At 39.3% G+C, this 23738-nt stretch overlaps 1 protein-coding gene across 1 annotated transcript in view; it reads right to left on the bottom strand.

Annotated features, from left to right (window-relative positions):
* MID1 (midline 1) overlaps positions 1-18651 on the bottom strand; it is a 234112-nt gene extending 215461 nt beyond the window's left edge. Inside the window, exon 1 of the mRNA XM_015887013.2 lies at positions 18495-18651. The gene's annotated coding sequence lies outside the window, so the exon portion shown is untranslated. The remainder of the gene's footprint in view (positions 1-18494) is intronic.
* Positions 18652-23738: the final 5087 nt, after the last annotated feature.

The following is a 23738-nucleotide window of genomic DNA, read 5'->3' as shown; positions in this document are numbered from 1 at the left end:
TAATTATTATTAGACAGAGCTATGGAAAATACCCCCAAAAAAGAATTTTCATTTGTTTTTTTTCCCATAAAGTAGAACCTGTAAATAGTCAAATCCTGCATTTCACTGTACATGCACAGCTTCTCTTTATATTCAGTGGAACTCAGGGCCAAGTCACACCCTTACTTAATTATACTACAATCCTATTCGAAAATAATCTAAAGCATATTTTTCTCCTACAAGTCTATAAACCCTAAAAAGAATTGTCAGGTTTGTTTTACAATCTTTAAAGATACCACTGGGTTGACAGTGATCTAAAAGAGTTTACAAGGCAAGTAATATCACAACTGCAAAGCATTGCTTTCAGACTTTCTCTTCTTTTGTCTTTCTTATAGTTTCACAAAGAGAGAAAAGAAAAAAAGCTAAAACAAAATATTGCTACTCAGTGGTATTTCTTCCTCCTGACTCTGTTTACCTAGGTTTTATCCATGAGAACTCTTACACTTAGCCCTCAGAATAGACACCACTTTAAGAATATAGATATATCCCACATCTCTCTTCTTAAAAATAAAAATAAAAATAACAGAAAGCAAGGAAGGATAAACATGGAAATAAACATATCAACAAATAGCTCAGTCTTGTCAGCTATGGTATAATTACTGTGATCAAACTCAGGCTCTATTTGGAAGGAAAGGGACAAAAGAAGAATGCCTCTTAAGGCATGAAACTTGCAAGCAGCTGGTCCTGTTATATTTCACAGGTTTTTTTGGAGATGAACTATAGCTTTACCTATGTACTCCGAGGGACCAAGGCATGTAATCACCCCTGCAAAGGTTCAGCTTGACTACATTATTCCCCCATGATTTTAAAAGCAGTCTGATCTCACCTGTCTTTTTAGAGCCACGGTGCACATCACAAGGAAATCCAAGCATGCTTAGTCTGAGACAGCTTTTCTCAGTTATGGGGAAACTTGAAAAACCATATGTCTGCACATTTGGGATTTAACAAGCTTTGTAACTGCCACAGCTTGCTCATGGCACCAGTAGGGAATGCACTTGCAGCATAACAGTACCAAAGGCTTCTAACCTTTCCACTTTCCAGCCTTAACACAAAAATCCACGCGTCCATACAGTTCAATGGCATGGTGAATAGTCAGAACAATACAAGGGTACACTTGTAATTATAGAGTAAATAGATAGCCAGAGGGTATCTAAGACTCACCAATGCTGCCGCTTTCAGTCATGGTAGATGCTCTCCAATATTGAGACTCACCTCAAAAACCCCACAAAGGAACAATCTTTAGGGTGGTCAGCCCTTAAACGGGATCTAGGAGAGGTGGGGCCAAGCTCCACCCCTAACGGGAACACAGCTGAATTACCTTCACCTGTGCTCCCACAGCTGATCTGCCACTTGCCTCAGATGGTTAATCAGAGGTTCAGGCTGCGATCAGTAGTTTCCCTTACACATGGTAAGTTCAGAATTGAAGAATGGCTAGAGTTTAATAGTGACTTTCTAGCCATGCAATAATTCACATCCAGCAGCACTGCTGCATAGGAGACATTCTCTCATTCTCTGATAGTGTCTCTAGCAACAGGATTACTATCTAGTAAGGAGTATTAAGAATACTAAGCCAAACTTCTGCTGAATGGAGAAAACTATGGGACCCTTGTCAAATTTCCCATCTCACATCTAAGACTAAGATACCTGCTTGTGCCTTGATGAATAAAATCTGAAAGCCTCACTGCTATTCTCAATTTACCTATCTGTTCCCAGCATTGCCTGTAATCACAGGCTTGGGTAGTAATAGCGGTATAAAACTAAATACATTATTTAACAATTTTATTTGACTTGTATTTCACTGAGATTTGCAGTTTTAGTCATTCTTGTTTCCTGGTTTTATTAAAGATATACATAAGATGAAAATGCATTACTCCAAAGAATGAAAGAGCTGTTACAAAACAAGCCAAAGACAAATTCTTCTGCCCCTACAGCCTACACCAGGCTCCCAAAGAAGCTTCATTTCCAGAAAAGGCTCCATGCAGGTTTAAATCACAATGTTCACCTTGTCACAGCACCTGAAAACAGTAGTCACTCCTCATTTTAGGAATGGGAACAATGATGATTCTGATAACAATACCATGAAAGAGATGATGTTACCTTTACTATTATGGTTAGTGGATTTTTGAGTTTTTTGTTTGTTTTTGTTTTGTTTTGTTTTGCTATGGAGACACTTAAAAAACAAAAATTACCAAACCATTCTCCCAGAAGCACAGATGCCTACAGGTAGTAACCTTGCTGAGGTTACCTATGGTTATGGCTAAGCATGAGAACCATTCTTGATATGTTATATTTAAGTATCAGGCATAAAGTGGAATTACAAGTCAAAAGTGAAAAGTCATAGGCAAGAGGGGTAGACATTAAAGAAACCTTATTGGATATTAAAGAAACAGACCTGCCAGTTTACCTTGGAGAAAAAGAGAACCCATCTTTCATCCAGCCCACTACCAGGACTGATACTTTTCTGTTCTGATATAGTATCTCCACCTTAATCTATGAAGGGAAGAAGCAACAATTCATATTCTACCACCACAGCTATGGAGAGAAGCAGAAAGTTAGTAGAAAGAATTTGTGGTGATATCATCAGATAAAAGGGACAGAGAATAATTAAGATCCAGAAGTTGTGTGCTAAAAAATACAGGGAAGAAATGCGTAGGAACACAAAATTAATGCAACAAATAGATGCTTGCAAGGAAATGGGAGAGTTTTCCCCACGTGGGATCACAGGAGAACATTTCTGGGGGAGGCTCAAATTAAAGTACTTTGTGGTATATCAAGAAACAAACTTGTGTTGAAAAGCTAGTCTACAGGCAAAAAAGAAAAAAACCTTGCGTTAGATTTGAGTTCTATAAATCTGAAAATATTTATTTTCAGATAAAATGAAGACTCAGACTACAGACCTGTCAGTCCAGAAGTGTTAGGTTCTCTTACCCGTCTTGCTTACCTGGCTCATGAACTACAAAGAAATTCTCAGAGTGCCAGAGGAAAGAAAACTTACCTTTAAATTTGTTACTTTGTTGGCACACACAATTCCTCTCTCTCCACAAATATGTTCCCAGGTGGCAGTGGGGGAGTCTTAATAGGTTCCTATGAGAGGCAGCGAGCCAATCTGTAGTTATTTTAAAGAATGCATCAGTTGTCTAAAATTTTGCACCCTAGTACAGATCCTGTTTGTCTAAAAAGTATCCAGGCCATGTAAAAATGGTCTGCTGGACAGAGTCCAGAGTTTTACAGGCTAAAAGCATATAACTTTACAACATTCCACTTCAAATCTTGCATGAAAATGCTGGTTAGCAAATGGTGATAGGTATAGGGAGAGGAACAGCTTTTAACACTGTCAAAACATTTGGAGGCCAATCTCAGAAAAACTGTAGGAACAGCACAGTGAAAAAGTAGCATCTGTAAAAGACTCCAGACTCCAGTCTTTCTGCATCCTTGCAGTTAGACATCACTCACTGCTACACTCACAGGGAGGTATTACTGATATTTGCAGTTTACAAGGCATAGGCTCCTTGCCATCCATTCAAAATTCAGACAAAAAAGTCATCTAGCTTCCAGCATGGTCTGTTAATCCACTCCACAAAATCCCTCACTGGTTTCCTGATGTACTGAGAAACGAGAATGAGGCTTCATTCCTACGAATGCTTTTTTACATGTTTTATTTTATTGCCATGAGTAAACCTACTGCCTTACATGGGAATACACTAGGTAGTAAAGTTAAGCATGTGTGTAAGTGTTTGCAGGTTCAGGGCCTTAAATCCCTGTTCTGGTCCACATGACCTAACGCAGCAAGTGATATCTGTAATAAATTCAATTCCTTCTACTGCTATTTCTCCAGTTTCCCATGAGAACAATGTGTCAGTGCTTTTTCAAACTATATGCAAATCTGCTACTCCTTCATTAACTCTTTATAACTTTTTAAACATCGAAACTTTGTGAGTGAGATGTACTATTTCTTTGCACAGTTTATTCAGTTCTGAGATAGCGGGAAGCTCAGGCCGCGGGCAACCTGTTCTAGTTCTGGTGTCCCTATTCATTGCAGGGAAGTTGGACTAGACAGCCTTCAAAGGCCTGTCCAATACAAAGGATTCTATGATCCAAAGAGTAAAGCTGGTATTTTACCTGGTTACATGAATCCACAATGAACATCACTGGAACCTGCTCGAGGCACAGGCTGTGCTGTGTAAGATGCTGCACTGGTCTGACATAAAAAAATAAAGTCCTTTCAACCTCCCTCACAGAACAGAATACTTTCCTTGTAGAACCATATTTGCCTCCAACAGACTTTTTTTTTTTTTTTTTTTAAAGTTCCTGCAGAGAAAGACACAGGGAGAAATACCATGGAGATAAATTACTGTGTATTGGCAAAGTGAGATCTAGGCAGAAAACAGTTTTCTTTTCAGAAACCCTCATTCAACAACTAAGTAATATAAGTGGTCTGAAACAGTAGAGAAGGCAAAAATCAAGCCTCATTCATTTCAGACTCTCACAAAACGGTTATGACTCTCACTTGAGATGTGTGCTCTGAATCCCTCAAGAAAAAATTAAGAATGTTTTTATTCAAAATGGAATATTAGGAGTCATGCAACACAAGCAGTTTAGGTTTGAGGTCCTATTCTATCATCAGCTTGAACCTGGTTCTGTGGGAGCCTGGGTCAGAGAACAGCAAGAAAACCCATTTGCAATTGTGAAGCTGGCTCCTACATTTCTCTCCACATCCCCTCTTAAGAATGAAGGGCTTCTTCATTCTAGTGAGTGTAGTCAAAATGAGATCAGTCTTAGAAAAAATATTGTTGTAATCAGCTGAAGTTTTCCATGGAAAATAAGGAATAATAAATAAAATGATATGAACCAGAAATATATAATTACTTAAAGACAATGAGCTATTTAGGTACTCTCAAGCTACTCTCAGAATAGGGCACTGGCTCTTATGCTCACAGGTAATACCCAATACTTATCTGTACTACACACAGAGCTATGCTGCACACCTGTTGGGAACTGTAGCAAATGTGAAATGTGGCTGTTTTCACTGTTTTACTGAGCAAGTAATCACATTTGATCTACAAATGACACAGCGGTTTCTAATACCACTGTGTGAGATAAAGGAGAAAGATGACAGACTCGGGTGTCTTACAACTCAGAATGGTGATCTAATGGGTAGAACATTTACCATTTCAGAATTTGTTGCTTCTTGTGCTTCTTTCAGAGACTTCACTTTTAAACTGGCAAATGCTTTTCTCTGATGTCCATTGTACAAGCGTTCCGAAAAAAATAACTAGTTAATAAAAAAATTCTCTAATAGCAGTGGTTAAGAAATATGTCTGGTGATGAATGCTATAAATGTGGAATATCTGAAAGGTTCTGAGACAGCACTTTACAGATTGCACAATGGTCAATATACAAGCCAGAATTTATATAAGGAAACTCCATTATGTCATCAGATCCGCACCTCCTCTCTTTTCAGATCTGCTTTCTGAAGAGCCTTCAAAGACTTTGCGCAGTTCATTTGCCAATGGTTTAGTACACAGCTTTACCACTTCCCTTGAAAGACTGTTCCACATAAATGTTACTCATAAAGCAAAGAGAAATTTATAATTGGATACAGATCTCTCCCCAAGACTGTCACACTCCATATACTAATTTCTGTACATTGATCAGTACAGCTTGAGTGCTTCTGTAACATTCATCCGGTATCTCTTGTTATACTTGCTGGCATGAAACACTGTAAACAGTTCCCCTTCTTCACACCTTTGAAGTCTTCTCAGGCAATTGTATTCTTTAGAACGATCATTTTGCATGAGGCAGATAAGCAGTGTACCAGAAAAACCACACAATACTGAAAAAGGAGTCCGTAACATACTTGACCCTACTGTTTCAGCTTAATACCTCGCAACGTATACGGTGAAGAAAACCTCTTGAATCAGAAAGAGATGTTTTACCATTTTTGTGGGAAATCAGTGATCTTATATTCAGCACAATACATGAACAGTGGAGCACATCAGTATTTGCAATACTAAGAGAGTCACAAGGGAAGTGTGTTTGTGCTTGCAATTGTTTATTAGATTGGGGTTGTACCTGTCTTACATTAGGGGAAAACAGAGAAGATTAATATAAAACATGACAGACTTAACATTAAATATCTTGCTATTCAAGCCTCCTGCACCTGGGATTTTTGCTTTTTAAGACTAAAGCCTTAAGCCATTTTGGAGAGATGCCAACAGTCTGAAATCCTTGGTCCAAAACCAACTGTAGATTCTAACAAGGAAAGACATGAAAAGTCAAGACCCTTTCTCTTTTTACAACATCTTTAAAGTCTTTTTCTTCCTACAGTTCCACAAAAACTTAAGATAAAATGAAGTCACCGCAATGGAGAACAGAGAAATCATGTCTAGGGTACGAGCACTAAGCACAGCCTACAGTGAAAATACTACATGAGCATGCAACTTCTGTCCATGTGAGAGCATGAGAAAGGAATGGCAGGCACTAAAAACAGTGAATGGACAGACATACCAAAAACAAACAAAAAAAAAACCACCCAAAAACAAAGGAAAAAAAAAAAAAAAAAAAAAGAAGCCCCCCACAGAAAAAAATTTCATCAGCTCAAAACTGTATTTACTACTGCTGATGAGTTTTGGTAACATAGAGATAATTCAGTAGGCACTTGTAGTCTTTAAAAATGAGGACAATTTCAGTTCTCACAGACTAACCTATTTACATCACAGCTTCAGAGCCTTAAAATCTTGCATCATAATTATTGCAAGAAGAAAGAAATCATCTTGTGGTCCAAAGAACACAGGGTTTTCTGCTCCCAGTAGTTCATAAATAATCCATTTCTCCCATCAGAGACTGAAGGCAAAAGAATATTACTCTAAAAAATCCCACCTGCTTGCTGATCATTCAGGGAAAGGAAGCTGTAGCTGTGTCAGATACATCACCAGAAGGAATGGTCTGAGCGGACCAGACCAAATACTTTTCATGCACATGGGAGAAAAAACCCTTGAAAATGGTTTCTCCTGAGGTGAAGAAGTGTTATATTGCCACCTTCTAGCACTGTGTTCAAGAGCTACGACCCAGATCATCCTACTGTAAAAGAGAGATGGTAGCTTGAACACAAGACAGGAATCAGCTGTAAATGACAACCTAAACTTCCGGAAGGTATGGCCATACCAAAAGAGATATGGAACTCAGAACTCAGTTGTCTTTTAAATCCTAGGTAACCGAAAATCTTACTTAGTGCTCAGCACCTAGCTGCTGTCTCCCTCTATTCATAATTTAGGAGGCCCAAATTAAAGCAAGTGCCAGAAGCCGACAGAGGTGCCTAACTTCACACAGAGCTTTAAGATTATGGAAAGCCTATTTTAATTTAGTCTTGGTTTTTCCTCTGTTTCATCTCCCATGTGTTTATGACATCCATGTGGAAGGGAAAAAAAACCCTAACTCAATGATTTAGGATTTTTTCATTAACATCTGTATAATATAAAACATACAAAAATGATCTAAGTGAGGCCCACAAACCAGGCTGCCTCCTTCCTTCTGTAAGACCAGAAAGTCAAGATTCTTGCAGCATCTTTCTCCCAGTGGCACAGCTGCTACAGGAGGAAATAAGTTTGTATCAGCACAGATATTGCCACATCTTGGCCAAAGCACTGCCCTTCTCAGATATACTGAACGTAAACTAGAAACACCCTTAGCCAGGAAAAGGCCTCCAGCACACATCTTGTATTTCCTGGATGAGCTAGACCAAATTGAAAGCATCTCTAGCTATGCTTAAAAAACAAGTTCTGCCCTGCACATGGAATAATAACCCAGGCAGATGAAGCACCTCTTGGGCACAAAAACCATACCCTGAGCTCCAGAGAAGAGCAGGCATTTCTTCTGTCAGCCCATCCCCCTCTGTACTATAGGTCTTATTCTGAGGTACTGACTAGAAAAAGCACATTAGTGAAAGCATAAGATCCCACATCATGCACTTAGAAGTTAAACACTGCCAAACCTAATTCATAATGCACATATCTTTCTCAATATTGCCTTTAATGACTCTGACGGACAAAATGCTGAGTTCCAGCTCACTAGAAGATACAGGTTGTTTTTTCTTGAATATTAATGTCATATCTTCACATTACTGTACAAAGGCTTTTTGTCTTTCATTACATTTTTACTTTGACATCTATCTTTAACACATAAAAACACAAAAAACGACTGACAGGTTCTAATCCAGGAGAATTGCTGAACCTTACTTAGAAGAACGTCATCTTTTAAACAAGTTTTAGCTTTAGATTTAGCTTGTCCAAGCACTTTAAAGAGGATTTTTCTCCAGGCAAAATGTTAAAAGCTGTTTTTGAATAGACATATGGCCATACAGTTGCCCGCAATTACTGAATATTTTAGTAGTCTGGTTCAATTTAATTTTTGCAAAATATTTTTAGATGTAAAACTCTAAACCTCAGAAATGAAAGTTAGCGATGTTGCCTACAAATGTAAAGTGTAATATGCTCCAGTCCTGAAGGACAGTAATAGAAAGTCCTAGTAATGACTGCCATCGCCAAATGAGTATTTTCAAATGGTTATATGTTGGTTGCCTGACAGAACATTCCCTTTCTCTGTTCTCAGAATAAGGAATGGATTCAGTCAGAGGTAGTTGTGAAAGAAGACAGTAACTTTCCTTCAGCAATGAGCAGAATGTGTCATGGGATCTCTCTTGCAAGATGGAGGCCCTAGTCATGATCCACATGGTGAGAAATTTATGGTAACAGTCTCACCATTTGGGCTAAATATCAGCCTGAAAAATGGTTTTGACAAACAGCCCCTGGCTGCAGTAGGAAGGAGAGGGAGCTTATTCAGGCTCTGCCTGCTATGTTTTTCATGAACACAAAGAAGACTGAACTCTGAAGTAGAAAACGGTTTCTTTTGCTAGCATATGTTTTTACTGCAATCCCTTTGCACCCTTCCCATTAGAGTCATCTAATCTATTCACAGACAAGAGATGGACAGCTTCAAGTGGATGCTTGTGATATTAAAGAAGCTAATACAAATATAAATTAGAAAGAAAAAAAAAAGTTTATAACTCTTTTATAAGCCCATCTTTTACAATTGACAATATATATGAACTAATTTTAGGAAGCTAAACACTTGTCATTTTGTGTTCCAGACACAATCACCATTTAGGAATTTGGTTTAACCAGTCTCATGTGAAACGACCGACCTCGGAAATGCTGACTCATGAGAATGAGGTTATGGGAAGTACCAAGCAGAAGAAATCAATCTCACTTCCATTTACATGTTTGCCTCCTTCTATTTTTACATTCTCCTTCTTTTGGATCATCGACTTTAATCTGGGACCTGACTGATCAAATGTTACGCCTCGTATCTTCATTGTGAGGTTAATGGATATCGCACTACAGTGTACAGCATCGATTGACAGTAATCAATGTCTGAGAACTGCTACATAACCACGGGAAATGTACTTTTTTTTTTTTTTTTTGCCTGCAACACATCAATAATATATTTCACACAACAAACTAAACACTCTACTGTACTGTCCAAAGAGAACCTTGTCCTGAAACTCTCACAACTATTTCTACTTAGATACAGTGCTTGGGTGAACAGCCTCCCTCACCTGCATTAAAACAAGATTGTCTATTTTCTTGGCGGTGGTTGTTTTTAAAACAAACAATTTTTTTTTAATTTCCCCACATTTATTTGCAGTAGTTGCATTCTTGCTTATTTTACATCTACAGAGACTGTTGTGTTCTATTTTTAATTGTATAGATAATGCAATGAAGTTATAAGAGGAAAAGGTCTGTATTTTGTAGATTAAATGGCAACAGTTTCACATATGCAATTATTCACACATTTTTTTGGAATATAATTCTATTACACTTTTCATTCACTCACACTGCTACTTAATGCTTAAGTTAAATAGGTGTCTTGGTTATGACACAAGATTAATAACTGGGTGGAATCTAAAAGCAAAGAAACCATTTCAACTTCCCAAATTCCTAAGCAATGAGTCTATGGCTCATTTACATAGGGAGAAGAAAACATGGCAGCATTATATTGTAGATACGATACCAGTCTAGGGCTGAGCCAGTTCATGCCTGAGAGAAAGGTCACCTGTGAGGCATCCAAGAGTCTTGCTCCGCTGACATAATACCACATGGCTTGAGAACAGAAATCAGGGTCAGGAGGTGGAGATAAAGGCCCAAGTTAAGCACTTCTGTGCAGCTAGGACATGACCATCAGGTACATTGGGCCTGAAACTGAGACGCATTCTCGGATTCCATGCTTCCATACAAACACCAGCTTAGGAATCAAAGACAGAAAGGATGGTCTCAAGAAATCTACGTGGTCACTTCCCTTCTCCCAGGAGGATCACAGAACAAAGCTGATATGTATCTCCTCAGCCACTGAAAAATCTCCAAAGGTAGTTATGACACGTTCTTTGGGTAACCCGTTCCTCAAATCTGACCAAACCCATGAGGGTTGCAAGAAGTATTCTTTTCAATCCTCAGTGGAGATGCAAAACAATTAACTACTCTTGTGTATTAGGGTACAGTTTATTTTCTTTTCTAGACAGAGATTTGCCAAACTCAATTTCTGCAATTAGCAGTCTGAGTTGCTCACTAGTAGCAGTCTCTCCAGCTCCAGCTGGCTTCCAAGCACACCCTTCCAGCTTTACCCTTTGCATTCACATGAAGACAGCAATGGACAAGCAGGATCTTCTGGTGTAGTAGGGAAAGGCAGCTGGATAGACTATTAATTCTATCCTTTCACAAGACACTCTGTGAATTCCAGTTTTACCTAAAACATACTCCACTTCTGCAACTTTTATCAAGTTTTCTTGTCACATTTTTTTCACTTGCTTTCCAACTGATCATCTCCAGTTTGTCTATATATTTCTTTATCATGTATAAAGCTCATTGAAAAATTCAGGTCAGAGGCTTATCACAATTGAACAGGACAAAATAATTAACTGTCATCCTCTTGTATCATCAGTAATGAGTGCCAAAATGACATATTCACATTTCAATATTTTGTCACATCAGTGGCTCACATTCATTTTCTGATTTGCAGATACTCTTTCTATCTGATTGATTCTCCACTTTCTATTACTGAATTATATTTTCATCCCCGACAGTACTGAGTTGTGCTCCCTTTGATTCTTTGATTTTGATTTCTGAACACCTTGCCAGCTGCTCAGACTTCTTTTGAATACAGTTCTAGCTCGATCAGCCTAGATGATGTACTACAAACTTTGCAGATGATACCAACTTCATAAATAAAACTTTCCAGATTCCTTAAAACAATTCTCAATTGAAAAACACCTTTTTATTTCATTTCTGAATATACAGCAATTCTGTACACACCAAAACTTTAAAGTGCCTGTGTTGAAAAATAAAAGGACTATTTAGCTGATGGTTCTATTCAGCTGTAATCTTCCATTTTCTCCTCATGATTTGTTTCTTTTGTTCTCATGTGACATAGACAAAACATTCAAATTCAACTCTTACTTGTAAGGAAACATAAGGACAAAAACCTTCAAGGCACATTGGGTTAACCTTTAAAATTAAAGTGCGAGCTAACAACTGTAAGTCATTTCACTGAGTTCATTTTCATTAATCTAAACCAAATCAATCCTGTTGTGCATTCTAGCAGTGTGCAGTGGTGCACATTAGAAGCAAAACGTGTCTGAAACACTAGTGTACTAACACAGAAGTAATTCACAGAAGTACTGCTGAAGAGTTGCTGAGATCAACAGCTAAACTTCAAAGTCCAGGTAACTTTTCCATTTGAAAGGCCACTGTCAGCTATATTCAGTGATATAAGAAAAGCCAAGTGCCTGTTAATAAGTGTTTGTTCTATTCTGTGCATAAGTATAGCAAAATTCTGGAATGAAGGATACACAGATTCTATTTGATTCTATTTTATAATGCTAAGTGCATATCTCTATGCCCATTGTTGTCATCTGGTGTGTGCATGTGTGCCTATTTCACTGCCACCTTTACTTCTGTAAAGACATCTGCACGATTCTTTTCATACAATTTAAAAACCTTATTGGTGAATCGTTGGAATTGTTGGAAGTATTGGTGACTGCAGCCACAAACTGTTTTTTTTTCTCTTCTGCATATGTCATATATGTCATCCCATATGACATACATTTTACTGACACAGTTTAAGTTCTATTTGGTAAACAAACCATACAGTGCCAGTTGAGTCCAGTGATTTACATCATGTAAAAACAGAACATCTTAAGCAACACATGTGCAATAAAAGCAAACAGATGTTTGCAGTCTAAGCACTGCGCTAATGGTGGTGGTATGGCAACGTATCAAAGGCGAAACACGACGTATCCAGAATTGCCCACTGGAGTGTTAAGCACAGCTGCATAACTTTGAAACAACAACCAATAGGATATCCCAAACCGCTTTGTGGCATGCTGCCATACTTAAGGTAAGAATTTGTAATTAACTGCTAATACCTAAACTCCTCAGCTAAAACGGTGTGGTATTTCTTGCGAATGAGACAACAAAGATACGAACCATGCAGTAAAGCCATTGCTTTTTTTAGAGCATTAACATAGCAGGAACACTACCGTTGTTTCATACATAGAGGAATTAAATGTGCCCCAAAAAACCTACTTCAGGAGGCGTGAGGTTTCATATGGAATTTTCCAGGCTGGGCAGCTACAAAGCAGAAATGTTAGAAATGCAGCAGCAGGAGCCCATGCATTGCTGGAAGAGCACAGGGGACAAGTTGTGACACTTACAGGCTGACACCCTATCAGCTCTGTAATCCCATGCATTACAAACAGTGCTGTTCTCAGCCTGTTGGAATGGCTGGAGTTATGCACAAGGTGTCAAAAATGGCATTTCACTCATGCCATTGAATGTAAACTTCATTAAATCCTAAATAGAGCTGAAGTTATGTACAGCTTCATAGAAAGACATCTAACAAAAGCAACGACTCTTTCCTAAACCTGACATCCAGAGGACCAGTGACAAAACTACCACTGAGTGAAAGTACCACAGGAAAAAACATGAAATTGAATATCCACTGCTCAAAGGAGTTTTACAGAAAACCTGTAAAAAAATGTAGAAGTGTTCAAGGAAAGTGCTACAAGCGTCAACTGACATAGGTAAAAGCAAATACCTGTTGATCCACCCTATGGGCACAGTATCACAAGAGAGTAATACCTTCTTTTTAACTAAGAAATCAAGCAAAGAATTTAGGAACATGTGAATCTGAGTATGTGTTAAAATCCTAGACAAAGATATGTTTGAAAATATGCATCTGTTTACGTATAGATATTCAACTTCAAGTATGTTCACAAATATCTTGCTGAGCACATAATACACTTACCATGCAAATAATCAAATGGAACTTCACAAGATATGCCAAGAAGCATCTCTGTACTCCCTCAGCTATCTACTACATCATCAAAAATGAGATTCCATGCCAATCTTTTTAATGAGAGAAAAAAAAACAAAACCCAATATGGAAATATTTTCTACGAAGGTGGTAAACTCAGATTCTAAAACAAGTTCTATATTTTCAGTGCCTTCCTGTCTGAGTCTCCAAGTAGCGTGTATTCCAGAACTCTAATTTTGATAAGTAGTTCTGAAGTATAACTTGGAATTAACACAGAAACAAATGAATCCAGCACATAAGCCTGCAGGAATCTGACTGTTTTTGAGATAGCACAAGACCAGAGAATCTGGGGAGTTTAATCTTCAGCCCAGTATTTTTCTGAACTTCTCAGACCGAATAAACATACAAGAAGTATGAGAAAACTGCAGTTCCACATCTTTATCACAGATCTGTCATGCTTTATGTTTCTCAACCCTTTTTAATTAAAATACTTCCATTTTTTGTTTCCTAAACAATTCAGTTACACATTAGTGAATAAATACACAGATGCTGCAGACTTCATTTTTCAGTCCACGGTCCAGCGCAACATCCTCTGATCTGACAAAGCGCAGCTTTACACTGTCCAGCTTTCAGCCTTCCAGGCTAAAAGCATTCACGTGGCTCCAAGGCACACATGCGCACAGAAGCTGCAGTACTAGGCTAGGCTAGAGGCTTCTAGCTGGGAACACAACATCTCAATTTTAGGTTGTGCTTGCAGACTGTGGTCATCATACTTTATCCTCAAACTCAGTGGCTCAGCAGAGACAAGCCAGGCACTGGGGAATGAGGACAGCAGCTGGTCTAGATAATGCAGTTCAGATTTGGAATTATGTTTTTAACTTTAAACTCCAGATACATCTACATATAGTTGGAACAAGAGGGAGACAGAAGTAAATCTCACACTACACTCACCTCTTCTGAATCATGCGATCTCCAGATAAAAAAAATCAGGCAGACTAATCAGGTTGCCCTTCCTATGCTGCCCTCTCATTAGTCTTCAAAGCAAAGATTTAAGTGCATGCAAAAATAACGCTACAGAAGAATGGCTCAGATCTCACTCTGGACTTCCATCTCCTCCTTGCATTATTCCCAGATTCTTTCCATAGAACTCCTAAACTGCGGAGGGCAATTTTCACTTACACATGTGTTTCAGGGGAAATAAGGAATTTCCCAAGGTCACATTAGGGCAATGAAATCACACATGCCATATAAAACGCTTACACTACAGAATGATAGCATAATGGGGTGGGTAAAGCCTTTAACAAAACCCTAAAGAGAGCATGCAGCTAATACAGCATGGTCATTTGTTATTTCTAGCTCTCCAGTTACACCTTTGAAAACCAGTGTTTCTTTTTATTGGAAAAATGATAAGAGGTATCAGAAAAAAGCATGATGTGCCTAGCTTCCTCTTGCCAGTGCGTAGGGTCACTCAGCTTCAAATTGCACATGAGCCAGAAAAAGAAAATAAACACATGCCGTGATTGTTCTGTTTAAGTCTAGAAATCACATCAACCATTTTTCTATTTGTAGGGCGAACAGCTTACAAAATGTAAAAAATGTTTAAGACATTTACAATTTTCACTTCTAATGCAAAAAAAAGCAATAATATATGCCAAATACATCAAGTACTCACTCTTCTGAAAGCAACAAATGGGTGAAGCTTCTCATGAGAATAACCCAACAGTAATATAACAGAGACAAAAAACATGGATCTGGTCCAAGTAATCAAAGGTTGTCATACCCATAAATAATTCGATGCTTCTTACCTCAGGCATACAAACAAAAATTCCAGTTCAGTCATGCATTAAACTCCAGATTGTCACAACATTCAAATATTTCTGTTTCACTTCAGTCTCATCTCAGTTACACAACTAAAGACGGTACTACAGGCGTATGCACAAACTTGCTGCACCTTTGCCTAGGTTCAGAGTATTCATTTCCAAACTATGCAGTCCAATATGACACCATTGCTGCACTGTAAACTGCTAAAACTGATATCAAAGAACCCTTGACTGAATGAAAAATTAATCTTTAAAAAGGGGTAGTAATGAATGCTAGCTCTTTTTCTTAATTAGTGAATGAAACACATCACCTATTAACATGGACAAGAGACAAATGTGTAGGGCAGGAGGGTCATTTGCCAGAGCGAAGGAAAGGGGTCATTGTAAAACCCAGCCATATCTACTGGATTTTGTTGTGATTTCAGAAAATACACAAGATCTATCCTTTAAGTTGCTTCATCTACTATTCAATTCTCTTCTTACTGTAAACAAGGTTAAATTTTTTTTCCCAGCCATATATCCTGGTCAGAGAAGGACTCGTTTTTTGTGCATCTGAGTCAATGAAAACTCATGCAGTACCACACCTGCAGCACCAAGTTAATATATATATATAAGTAGCAGCACAGATCCTAGTTCTTGGTAGGTTCTGGTGTGATAGCACAGGCTTTGCAGCTGCCCCATTACATATGCTTTGGGTGGCAGAGGAGGGTACAAGAAACCTCATGGCAAAGAACATGAGTGCCCACACTGCCGCCCATCTCCCTGGAAAAGCCTGCAGTTGGGACCAGCCCCAGGATGGCCACAGATTGCTGATCAGATCACAGAATCACTGAGGTTAGAAAAGACCTACAAGATCGTCCAGTACAGCCATCCACCCATCACCAATAGTCCTCACTAAGACATGTCCATCAACTCAACATCCAAATGTTCCTTGAACACCTCCAAGATTGGTGACACCACCACCTCCCTGGGCAGTCCATTCCAGTGCCTGACCACTCTTAGAAAAGTAATACTTCCTAACATCCAGCCTGAATATCCCCCGGCACAACTTGAGGCCATTCCCTCTAGTCCTATCACTAGTTACACAAGAGAAGTGGCTGTCACCCAGCTCACTACAGCTTCCCTTCAAGTAGTTATAGAGAGCAATAAGGTCTCCCCTGACCCTCCTCTTCTTCAGACTCCTAGCTCCCTTAGCTGTTTCTTATAAGGCTTGAGCTCCAGACCCCAGACCCGGGGCTAGAGTAAGCTCATGCCAGCCCAGAAGATTCTGTGCAGGCTTTGAATCAGAGTTCTATCTCATTTTGCACTGGGAAGCCGAAAGACCATGAATGACTGTAGCACAGCTAGATGCCAAATGAAGGGGGACAATGTAATTTACTAGATATGCTAGGGGAAAGGAGATTCAAGAGTAAGTTTATATAGTGCCTTATCCTGCCCTTTAAATTCATACTTCAATTACTAACGACCCTACTAAAATCTATCCTCTGTGCTTCCACTCAATTAACATTAATAAAGGTTATATTCCCCAGAGATGTGGTGAATGCCACATCCATGGAGACACTCAAGGTCAGGTTGGACTCGGCTCTGAGCAACGTGATCTAGCTGTAGGTGTCCCTGTTCATTGCAGGGGAGTTGCACTAGGTGGCCTTTAAGGATCCCTTTAAACTCAAATGATTCTGTGATTGTATGATATGAACTGAAAATCACAAGGATGAGAAGTGATACAAAGGAACTGCATGGTTCTGGTCCACTGGTACTGTATTTGCTGTACTGCCTTCCACCAAGACCAAAGATGTTTCATGACAATCAACTCACTAGCTGCAGTTCTGAAGCACTGTCTAGTGTATACCTTCTTTGCCATGTTGATGCTCCAATAAAATGCTCTACTGAAACTACTGGTGTGTGTCATTCCCACTGATTCCTCAATAGGATTGCCATGCATATAAGTGAATGAGAACATGTATCAACACAGGTGAATTACAATCCTGATGCCTCCTTAGTAATGTCGCATTACAGACTCCAAGTAGACATTCATTCAGAAAAATGTAAAAACTTTATGAGTTTTTAAATAACAATAATCTTCACTCTAAGCTTTTAAGCCCTTAGTAGTAAGACTGTACTTTACTTTCATACTTTGGTCCTCAGAAGAGATAGAGCTGAAACTCCCATAACTAGTGCATTATCACTCATACGCCCACTTAAATATGATTAACAATGAAAATTAGTGAAAAGCATTGTTATGTCTACCAATTGCTAAGATAACAAAAGCATTTTGAAAATAAACTCCACCTGTTGCTGAATAGTTCTGTGTGGTTTCTCCTTAGAAGGCACTTTTCAGAGAAATAACTCAAAGTATTCTTTCATTGCTATCTTTTATACCCTAACTGCACACAACTTGAGTGAGCTGCCACAGAACTCACGTGCTGGCTGATGCTAATGGCTAACTATCCTGAAGGACTGCATAGCAGCATTCTTCCAACTAGAAAGCTGTTTGAGGTAAGTTTTCAACTTGACTTTTTATTATGTCTTCACCAATATCTACACGGAACAAACTTTTCCTCCCCTTCTTTTCACTCTCTCAGTCAGGATTTTACACAGAACCTCCTGTGAAGGTTAACAGAATGTGCAAATATTTCCCAGGCAACACATCCTTGTTGTGAATTGGTGTAATCTCTAACAGTAGAAGAACAAGTTTTGCTTACATTTCTTAGAGCAGAACCTGCAGTTTGTTTTTTTAACTCACTGAAAAAGCTTTATTACTGCAGGAACTCCCTGTATTCCAGCAAACGCATCCCAGCTACGCTGACTGGGCTGCATTCACACACATCACAATAAAGAACACTGAGATCCCGGAAGGGCTAAAGGAGCACACCTTTCACAAAAGGCATGTTTCACGCTACAAAGTGAAGGACTGCTCTCCAGACGTGACAGTACCATAAAATTCCGCATTTGCAGAGGTTCGTAGAGTTAAGCAAAGCATCTCAGCCTCATTTCCAGTCACACATCTGATTTCCATCAGAGATAAGAAAGTTTGATTATCACCCCGGTAAAAAGGTGTACGTGAATTAGAAGCGCACAGAACGTCAGATAAGTGAATGTAATCGTGCGTACAGATGTTGCTGCAAACAAGAAGCACGCTTTTGCTTTGCAGCCTCTCTAAAATCCAGCAAGCCATTTCAGGGGGGGAACAGCAGTTGCGGGAACAAGTCTCGCAGGCACCCCCCGAGCCTCTCTCCCACCCTCCCGCCTCAGGGCTCCGTGCCGACATACCTGCCACTCCATTGTTGCTCTTTTCCTCCTCGTCTTGAAGTTGAAGAAAACGGGATAGTCCTTCCCAGCGCTGGGCTGCTCTGCTGCTTCTGTTGCTGCCTCTGCCGCTGCTATTGCTGCTGCCGCCGAGCCCTGTCCAGCCCGCGCAGTGCCGCTCTCTGGGCGCGGAGTTAGCCCCAGCCCCAGCCCCGCCGCCTGGCAGGTTTCCTTATATAGGTGAACACTAATTGCATTCCTAGTGGAAGAGGCTAGCCGGGAGAGAGCTTAACTTTGTTAACTCCACAAATACCAAATGGGGCTGCCTGCCTGAAGTTTGCTTGCGTAGCACTTCAGTGTCACCAGAGGGGAGAGTGGGTTCCTTGCAGCAGTTTAGCACCTATGAAGTTATTCCATTTCTTACATCTATAGCAACAGTGAGTGCTATGTCACTATTACGTTAAACACTTGATATTTTTGCAGGACACCTGCCTTAGCCTATACTTTTGACTCCAAGAAAAGCACAAGGGTTCACAAAGGTAACACGCACGCACATTCTGGTAGCATTAAATTAATTCCAATTGTATCAGTTTTCTATGCGAAAAGGCTGCCATATATCAAACGTTACATGAAAAAGAGTTGCGACACTGCAGTCAATGGGGAAGAAAAAAAAGAAAAGAAGCAGTACAAGCCAAGGTTGTTTACTGTTTCCTACTTCCTTTTCTAGACAATGTAATAGCTGAGCTTCTGGTGATAGACCTGTCTTAGTCCGGGAGGTGTGATTGTGATACATTAACAGACACACCCACCCACACAGAGATAAATGGATAGGGTGCTTACCCAGAACAAGCACACACCGCACTCTGCAGAGCAGAGGTGTACCTGACTCCTCTTGCCCATCCACTGCTCACTAAACCCCTTCTGCAAGATCAACTCAGATGTCTTCAAGAAGCAATCAGTTAACCGTAGGGAAAATCATGCTGCTCATTTCCCTTTATACTACTCACACAAGATTCCCCTGTTCATTATGGCCCTCCTTCAACAAGCCGCAACACTAACATAGGCAGAGAGGGACAGGGAGCGAAAGACAGGAAGGAGCAAGTAGAACAAAGGGTGAATGAAACCAAAACAAGAAATAAGAGTTAAAAGATTTGATCAAGTGATGAAAAGCTGATGTTTTAAAACAGTACATTGAACTATAAAGTGTATCTTTTTTTTTTTTTTTTTCTTTTTCCCTTCTTTCATTTGTTCCTTCGGATGTATCCCTTATAACTTCAGACAGAAAAGAGACAAAATCCTCTTCCTGATGACCTCTAGACCACCCAAATGCTGGAAATTATCATTACCCAGTGGACTAGAACTTTTCTTATCCCCATGTAATATATATGTCTTAGAGATCATCAAATAATATACTGTGTAGAAAAGCTATTCCTAATGACCACTCCTAACGCTTTCAATACTTCTTTCCTTATAATTTTCCTCTCCCCTGAGGCGTAAACATTCAACCTCTTGATACTGCAGGAGCTTGGCTTATAAGGGGAGAAAAATGAAAAACAATACCAATAAAAGCTGTAAGACTCAATAAATATATCTAAAATAGTCCCCCTATACAGTACATAGGGAATCAAGAATATGTGGCCAGGGGCATGGTGTAATGGTCTTCATGGGACTCTTTCAGGACACATAACTCACTTGTGGCTTCACAGTATAGGAATATGTCAGCCCTGCCAAGTTATGATAAAGCATGTGCAATGGACTATGCAGCCTTGTATTCCCTTAACATCAGAGAACTTGTGACCAGTTCCTGACTGAGTATCAGTTTTTCACATGAACCAAGCAATTAAAATCTACCAGATTTCCAAAAATGCAATAGTAATGAAAAGTTAAAAGGGCAAAACAAATAATGCCAAAATAGATGTTACTTCAAGTATGGCTGACATCTGTTCTTACGCTAGACCTTTTTCTGTTGCCCAACTCAGAGCCCACAACAAACTTCACATTCATTTATCCAAAACTGTTCTCTCAGTCAAGGATTTTATTACTGCATCTTCAATGCAGGTGTAACCACTTAACTTTTCCTATCTAAAACTCAACTAGGTATCATATTCTGCACCTGAAAACTCAGTTCACTTGACTCAAACAACATACTGTGGATCAGTTTGGGGCCTTACAGCCAGGCACGATGCCTCATGCTTTAGCTACTGGTCCCCAAACCATGATATCAGCAGATGAAAAACATGAACAATTTCCCGAAGTCCTACATAGGCTACCTACACTTTCACTTCATGCCTCTGCTGAAGCATTAAAAGCAGTTAATTATGGTAACTCTTCATAGATCCTTTTCATTTTTGTGAAGTTTTTTTATAATATATATGTATGTATGTATGTATGTATGTATGTATGTATGTATATAGTCCTGAAGAAATCCAGTTAATTCCTGAAGCTGAGAGTAATCTTGGCATATTACTTGCATCTACATTGCTATCACAAATGCATTATCTAAAGCAGATCCTAAGAGAACATTAATTACCTCCTAACCAATCTCTCCTTCAGAAAGAGCTCTAGTAGCTCTGAGCCTGCATTTGGAGTCTGAGGATACTAGAAAAGCTCAGAGCAGATATTTAAAGAACATTATTTTTAATGTTAGACCCTTAAAAGATTCATTAGAAATGAGTGCAGGTTATGACAATGTGTTACTTTCTTTGTTGCAGTGTTCCACGTTATTCTTGGCAAAAGCTCAGCATTCAAGTAACCGCTCTCATTCAGGGTGTCATTAGCTTGTTTCCGGAGCACAATTCATATAAACGGTTTACTGATGTTAGTTGAGTTCCTGCTTTTAGATAGTAACTATTTGTTAGCTCAATGACCTTTGTCCAGTAGAGTGGCAGTCCCAGGCAGGATATGGTAACTGATAGAGTTCTGCTGTGTTCCTCTTGTCTTCCACTTCTGTGCCTCACTGGCCATATTTTCTTTATCTCCGAAGACGGTTTGTAAGAAACAATTTTTATTTATTTCTCTTATTCGTTCTTATAAAAAGGCTGATGGATTTTCCCTTTTGTATTTCTGCCCATTTTTAAAATATACAGTCCTGCCGCTGTTTACATTGCTATACTAGAAATGGAAATCCAGTATAAATTCCCATGGTGAATTTGGATTGTATGGAATAGATAAGTGCAATACACTCAGAAACGTATTTCCTATTAAACAAACAATGTTGGTCCCTAATCTTGTCATGTATGTCTAAATATCTGCCTTGAATTTTTTTTTTCTTATTAAAAGCTTAGGGAAACACACCAGATTCAGTCTCCTTTTTACTGAATACTTACTCAATGACAAGGTTGCCTTCTGAAGCTCATTGTGGGCTGAAATCATGCACACTTGAGCAGCTCGGTAAACTGACTGAATGTAGCCAGGTAAGTTTAAAGTAACTGGGATCTCTCAAGTTTCATTGCAAAACTGCTGCCCCACAGTTTCCAGAATCAAGCTGTTACTGCATTCTTGAAGTTCTGATTCCTTCAATTCAATGGCAACACTTCCTTTCACTTTAATATTGACAAGATTTCATACCTCATCTTCATATCTGCCTCTATATCTTCAGTTTCCCTTAGAGATGTGCATCACTGAGCATCCCACAATGCATGCTCTGTTCTTGTGGACTGCAGCAAGATCATTCATTCAATAGCTCATTGTTTGTTCCCAGCTTCATTACGCAGTCCTCATATCAAGCAGCATGAGTGGCAGCAGTAAGCACCTTACAAATAAGATAGATTGAGTTCTAACAGCCTCCATTTAACATACAAATCACCCCAGAGATGTACGGTTGCATGCTGCATCTCTTTCCAGATCAGATGATTTTCTAGCTTAAAGATCTAAAAGTCCAAATATATTACCAACTTCTCAACAATGCTAGTGTTATTTCTGCACTGCTGTGAAAGAATTTATATACGCACCAACTGCAAACTTTACATTAAGAGATACTGTGGTATTCTGTATAGTTGTATTAACAAAATTTGTGCTCAGGCTTTCGATCTACTATATGAAAATGATGCAAACAAAATGCTCTAATCTAGAGTAGAGCTTTCTCTGAACAAGCAGGGGAAATATACTGGATTTGGCTGGGATGGAGTTAACTGTCATAGTACAGCCTAGGTACCTCTTTGGATTTGTGGCTAAATAAGTGTTGGTAATGTGCTAATGTTTTGGTTAGTGCTGAGCAGTGCTTGGTGCACTCAGTAGCTCTTTTTGCTGCCTCATCCTTTTGGTGAGTAGGCTGGGAACGGTCAAGAAATGGAGAGAGGACACAGTCAGGACAACTGGCCCAAACTGGACAAAGAAATATTCCGTGCCATTATTGTGTCATGCTCTGAAGTAAAACCCAAGGTAGACAAAGGGGAAAGGTGGGATCTTGTCGGGTGACTAGGCTTTGGAAGCTTGCTGAGCATCAGTCTGCCTAGGATAGTGGTGAGTGGTTTCCTTCACTGCACTTTTTTTTCCCCAGAAGGCACCTTAGATTGGCCTGTGAAAACACCTCATCTTGTGGTAATGTCAAATTAATATGCTTAATTACCTTTAGCAGTAGTCCACTGAAGTAATTCGACTTCATCTGGAAATTCAGTAGAAGCACCGATATGGCAACTGTGAGTCTGAGAAGCAGCTGAAGTTTGTAGCTGCCTCTCAGCAACCCGTTCCCTGACTATAATCGGGAATGCAAAGACACATCAGGCCAAACCATGCAACTGCCCGATAGCAGTCAAACTAAAAACAAACATGGGACCAAGAGCCGTAGACACAGCAGTAATTTATTTGCTTAGCTAAAAGCAGGCACAGGGTTTTGATATGCTTTTCTGCCATTTTATACTATTCTTTTCTTCCAGCTAATGCAAAATAAAATTAATCTCAGAGCCTATACTCATCCAAGATTCAGGCCATAAATGAAAATACACAAGAAAGGAGAAACTAAAAGGTTAAGGCACTCAGAAGCAGATTTCACGTACTGTAAGCAGCTGAGCATGTACCTTATCAGGGGAACACAAGCTGTACGGATCAGTTAACTTTATGACACAACCTTTACTTTTTACTATTTCCTGATCTGGTGTTCAATTTTACAACCCTAATGCAAGTTACTTCACTAATAAAGCATTTCTTATAAAGTTTGACCATATTACTTAACCTTTACACAGGAACAAAGATGTCAAAACATGTTAAAGGCTAATGTCTAAGGGTATTATGTCGACCCTTGGGAAACAAATTGAGCTTTCCTCTGCGACG

The sequence above is a fragment of the Coturnix japonica genome, chromosome 1 (genome assembly GCF_001577835.2).
Source record: "Coturnix japonica isolate 7356 chromosome 1, Coturnix japonica 2.1, whole genome shotgun sequence".
NCBI classification, from domain to species: domain Eukaryota; kingdom Metazoa; phylum Chordata; class Aves; order Galliformes; family Phasianidae; genus Coturnix; species Coturnix japonica.
The sequence above is the reverse complement of the archived record's forward strand: the minus strand, read 5'-3'. Positions and strand labels throughout refer to the sequence as shown.